This window comes from Puma concolor, chromosome C1 (genome assembly GCF_028749965.1).
Source record: "Puma concolor isolate L17-30 chromosome C1, mPumCon1.1.hap2, whole genome shotgun sequence".
NCBI lineage: Eukaryota > Metazoa > Chordata > Mammalia > Carnivora > Felidae > Puma > Puma concolor.
In genome coordinates this window covers 179,936,052-179,942,070 of record NC_141674.1, presented here as the reverse complement: position 1 = coordinate 179,942,070, position 6,019 = coordinate 179,936,052, and the positions used below count along the sequence as shown (strand labels likewise).

The 6,019-nt window shown below is 42.8% G+C and overlaps 1 long non-coding RNA gene across 1 annotated transcript; it reads right to left on the bottom strand.

Moving 5' to 3' along the window:
• Positions 1–1,660: 1,660 nt before the first annotated feature.
• On the bottom strand, positions 1,661–5,407 carry LOC112848693 (uncharacterized). Its single transcript, XR_003222443.2, has 3 exons — positions 4,748–5,407; positions 2,519–2,580; positions 1,661–2,309 (listed from the first exon to the last, which is right to left on the bottom strand). It is a non-coding gene; the product is annotated as an uncharacterized LOC112848693 (long non-coding RNA).
• Between the last annotated feature and the right edge of the window lie 612 nt (positions 5,408–6,019).

Below are 6,019 nucleotides of genomic sequence, written 5' to 3'. Positions count from 1 at the left end.
GATCCAGTGACTAAAGGATGCTGGGTTGTTTCTGATTTCTAATCATATTTTATTTTTGTATCTTCTCTGTTGTTGTTGTTTTACTTAACTGGCTTTTATTAAATACAAGGAACAGAGGGAGAAGAGGCCCTATGGTATCTTGGACTATGAGGGACAGCCATGGCCCTCCCCTCCCTCTGTTCAAATTCCATTGCATGCTAAGCTTGAGGTATAAACTGGGCAGGGAAGGAAGTTGGGAGTGCTGGAAGAGGTCAGAGGTCTGTACCCGACCCAGGAAGACTCACGGGCAAGGAGGGAGGCTCCCGGACCCCAAATGTAGCTCATCCCAAGGGCCAAGGGCTGGGGGTAGCAGAACCAGGGCCTGGACTCCAGGCCACAAAGTGAGACCTCAGTCCTGACCCCCGCCCCTTCCCATCCCAGGAGAAGGAAGGGGTAACAATGTCCACCAGTTGGAGGGTACAGGCCCCTCACTTGTGGATGTCCCAGATCCATGAGTTTGTTTGTTTGTCTGTATTGTTTTTAAAGCTGAGAATCTGAGACAATGCTAGTAAAATTACTCTGCAAAAATGTTAAAGCGTTCATTAAATTGCAAAGTGTTATCACTAGCAAAGGCCTCAGAAATCAAGTAGACAAGTTTTACAAATGAGGAAAGTCAGGCCTGAAGACACAAAGTCCCTTTTGCATTGTAATACATTCCATCAGGTTTGCCATTAATCAGGCCTGATATTATGGCTGTTGTCTATGCAACAGCCTAAAATGTTTTAGAAAGAGATACTGCCAAATATGTTTCAATAAAGCAGTCATGCTCATGAGAGCAACCAGCCAAACCCTTCCTGTCTCTGCTCTTGTCACCTACCTTTGTTACCTGGATTTGGGACTCACTCGGTATTTATTCTTTTCGGTTGGAACAGAGTCATAGCCTCAACTAAGACAACACTTCTTTGAGGCCAACAAATGTGAGCCCAAAGAGATAGGAATTTGGAATCACGTGTTTTTAGCATTCAGAGATTATTCAAGATAGTTTGAGCACTTTCCGAGGGTTGAACCACCAGGCAAGTACTTATTTCTACCACCTTTCATCTGTAAAAATATTTTAGTGCTAAGACATGTTGCATTGCCAAACTATTTTTGAGAAAAAGCATTTTTACCAATGGGTACTATATAGAAATAGCCTCAATTTAATCCGGGCTCCTAAATTTTAACGTGAATGTGTAGAAATTACAAAACTATGATTAATAGGTAATTTGTAGAAATCCATTATGTTGATGTTCATTAACTCAAAAAATAGAACGGAATGAGAGGAAATGGTTTTATATTTCTACGACAGGGATTTACATTATCTATGAAAAAGAGTTTCCTGACAAATACCAGACTTGGTTACCAAAATGGTTTTGGAATTTCCTTCTTTACAGCTCTCAAATTAATATAACTTCCTTTTACGGCAGGGTGAGAAGTTTTTGTTGTTGTCCTCGGTTTTTGTTTGTTTGCTGAACAGAGAACAAAATTGTATGACTTCTTAATGTCTCTTCGTCATAATGCTTCAAGAAACAAATTCACAAAATCGACTTCAACTCACTGAAAAATAAGCCCTATTAAACTCTGAAACAGGTGAGGACCAGAACCTCCAGGATTCCCTTCACAGGCGGGGAGGCGGGGGTGGGGGTGGGGGTGGGGGTGAAAATTAAGATTCCACTAACTGCAGCAGGAAGGAAGAGAGGGAAATGCAGGAGGAGGAGGTGATCTATCTAGTTGAGGAAGGAAGAGTGTCACATAAATCTGTTCACCTCACAGTTCTGTCCCTAGCACTGGGCCTCCCCAAATATCAGTTAGGTCAGAAAAAAATAGTGGAACCCCTGCCCACTTCCTTTAAGCATTGTTTCTCAAGGTCTTACAGTACCTTGAGACAACATACATGAAAAGCTCTGTACTACAAGCATTATTATTACTAAGTTGCTCTTCTAATTTAAATCTCTTTGCCTCAGTTCCTGTTTGCTTTAGGGCTCTGTAATGAGAAAAGCAAACGCTAAGGTTTTGTGAGGTTAAGGGGTTTCCTGAGATTGAGAAGGGACAACTTCATTGCTGCATCAGGCATTTGCCTTGTATTGTCTTCCACTCGCTTCTTGTGCGTAAATCTTGCTTTTCCCCAAACGCTGAACTTCTCCATGATAAAAAACCTTGATATATATTTTCTTGTGTTGTCTGAGTCTGTGCTGAGCATGTAGCAACTCACTTGAAGTAGTCAGTCCATTGTTCTGTGGGGAAGGCTGGGGCACCCGCACGTACTTCCTTTGGACGTACCACAAAGCGCTCTGTGAATGAGCAAGTCAGAAAGGGGCCCAGAGCAAGTATTAATTTGGAATATTTTGAATTTTGAATATGGCATTTGCAACACAAAACATGAACATATTTTTGGAAACAAAAATGAAATCACATCTTCGAAGCCACAAGGCGAAACTAGACTGTTACATTAAGAGTTTTTACTTATTCGATGCATATATTTCACACATACGTTGCTTACCATATTACAGGCACTGGTCCAAGCAGTTCGCAAATGTGAACTTATTTAATCCTTATAAGAACCTACAACAATTAAGATAAGAATTATTATTATTTGCATTTTATAATAAAAACTTGAGGCCTAGGAAGGAAACGTGATTTGGCCAAAGTCACAGAACCTTGGTGGAATTTGAGCCTGGGAAGTGTGGTCTGAGGGTCCACGCTCTTGACCGTTATTCTGTCTGCAAGCTCATCAGCTGTGCAGGGGCAGAGAGAGAGAGAAGGAGGGCGGGGGGAGAGCTATGCGAGAGCAAGAAAGAGAAAGAAGAGAAGCCATCTTCCACCCTCAATACATTCATTTCCATTTCTGCCCCCAAGTCAATTTTGTCACCTCCTAAGTAAAGTACAGGGGGGTGAGGGGGGAAGAGGGGTAAGGATCAGTGAAGCACACATCCAATCCTCCGAAGGGCAGCATTTGGAAATGGCCCATATCACTTGTGCTTACATCCACTGATGTAATGGCACATCACACAGAAGAAGGCTCTCTCCTCTCACCTGGATTCCCCGCAACATATCTCTGCTCGAATGACCCTGTAACAAAGACTTTCTTGACCACGCTATCTAAGGTAGTGCCCTTGTCACCCTCTGGTCCCTTATTCTGCTTTATTTTTCATCATAGTACTTACCACTGTCTGACATTACCCTGTATTTTTATCACCTGTCTCCACTCCCCCCTCAGAGCATAAGCACCATATAAACAGAGACTTGTCTCTTGTTTGCTGTTATATTCCTCGTACCTACCTGCTACTCAGTAATATTTGTCGATTGGATGAATGAGTGATGAATAAACAATGTGCTAAGGCATCCCCCTGCCTCTGATCTTGACAACAAAACAAGATGGGAAAAAAAGTTTGGTTATCTTAACTGGCACCAGAATTCTTCTTAGGAAGGTAGGAAACTATTTTTTATGGTAATAACAATATACCTCTTTGAGGTAAAGGGTAAAACCCAAGAGCCGGTGTTTCAGTAAAATTTCCCTTCATGAAATAGAATGTGGAGGTAAGGAGAAGACGGGGAGGCATAAAACTGGGAAGAGAAGAAGCAAGAAGGTGTCACAATCCTCTTGACAGGGACCCTGAAGTTGCATTACCATTCACTACACTCGTGAATGCTTTGTGTAAGCAAGTTCTGTGATGCTGAGGGAAGGGCTGAGGTTCATGACCGGGCAGGTATGGAGTCGTACAGAAATGGCGCATTGGGAAATGGGAGTCTAAGAGGCAGAGAAGGCCTTGAGAATGCAAAACCTCCAGGATTTCCAAAACTTGCGGCATTCCCTAAATGGCAGCTCAGGGGAGTGAAGCAGAATCTACCTTTTACGTCAACGTTATATATTATTTAGGCTTCATCACTCATTTATACAGGATTCCCTTCTATGTTGCTGTATTTCACAGCGACATCACTGATAGGTTATACGGGGACTTTGGTTGGGAGAGATTAGGGTTATGTAAAATTACGCTTTTCGTCATTAATATTTCCAGTGAAAGCGAACGTTTAATTCCTCTCCATTGCCTCAGCAAAGGATAAAAGGACCTGCAGGCCTCCTACAAACTACACCTTTGCTTTTATCTGCACCCACTACAAGATGCAGTGCAGAGGGAAGCCGGATATGGTCAAATGATCATTCACCTTCACAAACCAAAAAGCTAACCTGCCACAGTCTCATGGCAGAAGGTACGTGACTCCTGGCTCAGAGACAAAGACTTTATTATTCAGGGCCCAGGACGCAAATAAATGTCATGTTCGCATCAGTTCCCTTTCCCTCCCCTCCTCAAGTCACACGGGGGTGATGCAGAGAGGCACATCGGTAGATCCTGCACACGTCATGGATTGGTAGCCCATGTGAAGAACCCCAAGTTTAGGAAACTCCAATCTTTTATAAAAAGCTACAGTCTGGGGCACCCGGCTGGCTCAGTCAGCTGAGCATCCAACTTCAGCTCAGGTCATGATCTCACTGCTCATGAGTTCGAGCCCCGCATCAGGCTCTCTGCTGACAGCTCGGAGCCTGGAGCCTGCTTTGGATTCTGTGTGTGTCTCTCTCTGCCCCTCCCCCTCTCACACGCTGTCTCTTCCTACCACCCCCCCCCCTCAAAAATAAATAAACTTTAAAAAAAAAAAGCTACAATCTGCCTGACCTTTGCCCAAGAATCTGCCCACCCCTTGCTTTATTATACTGGACATTAAGTAATCTTACCCTCTGCTCCTTCTCCATCCTCTGCTACTATCTCTGTTTTCCAAGGTTGTTCACTCTTCATTCTTGAAAATGTAGTCCAGAACAAAAGACTGTCAGTATAGCTGCTCAAAAGACATTCATAAATATAAAAGATCAAGGGAGAATTCCTGGCTTCTTAGCCAGGAGCTACCCACATAAAGGAGACGTCACAAGTATATGGTAGGTGGTAGAAAGAGTTTTCATCAAGAAGAATAAAAAGGTGAAAATATTCCTCTTCCTCCTTGAAGACACCTTCCTTTTCCTTTCTTTTCCTTCTCTCCTCTTCTTTCCCTGAGAAAAAAAACCAACATGTCATCAGGTTCTTTCTTTTCATCATGTTAATAGAATCATACGACCTCCTGCTCAAGAGGCAACTCAGCCTTTGAAAGGCTTTGAATACCACTATGGGGTTCAAAGGAGAAGATATATGGAGTGGCCAGCTTAGCTTCTCTGATTCTCTAGCCATTGAGGAGAAGGGCTTTCTTTTCTGTGGGATCATCATTCTCAGACTCTTATGGTTGTCACAGTAGTAAGACCAAGAATGAAGGATTCTTGGCCTTAAGAGTTTAAATGGAAAAGGCCATATGAGTTTAAATGGAAAAGGCCAACCAAGAAGGCCATTGAGCTGCCTCTGGCACAGAGATTATGCTAAAAGATTAACCAAACCTTACTGAGTCAGTTGGAGGATTTAGATCCCTAATCATACCCTGTTGTGACTCACAGTACCCCATTCCAGCACCAAACCTAATGTCCATACCCCATATTTGTCTACCTGCCTAATTTACTATCACACCAATTCTTCTTAAACAGGTCCCTTTCACATGTTCAGATACCTCTAGGAGACTTCTATATGCCATTGTATCAAGTCTATTTTTTTTAAGTTCATTTATTTATTTATTTTGAGAGTGAGAGCGTGTGCACTCACGTCGGGGAGGCGCGGAGACAGAGAATCCCAAGCAGGCTCTGCACTGTCAGAGCTGAGCCCAACACGGGCTCAATCTCACCAATGGAACCATGAGATCACGACCTGAGCAGAAATCAAGAGTCTGACGGTTAACTGACTGAGCCATTCACGCGCCCCTCCATTGTATTACCCAATTATTACCTAATTTCTAAGGAACACATTAGTATGTAATGAGTAGACTTAATTTTTCAAAAATGTCTTCCAAGAGTTGATTGCTAAATGTCACTATTTTCTCCCAGACAGAAATAGGACTTAATTTAGGTCAACTAAACGGTGAGTGTGGCTACTCA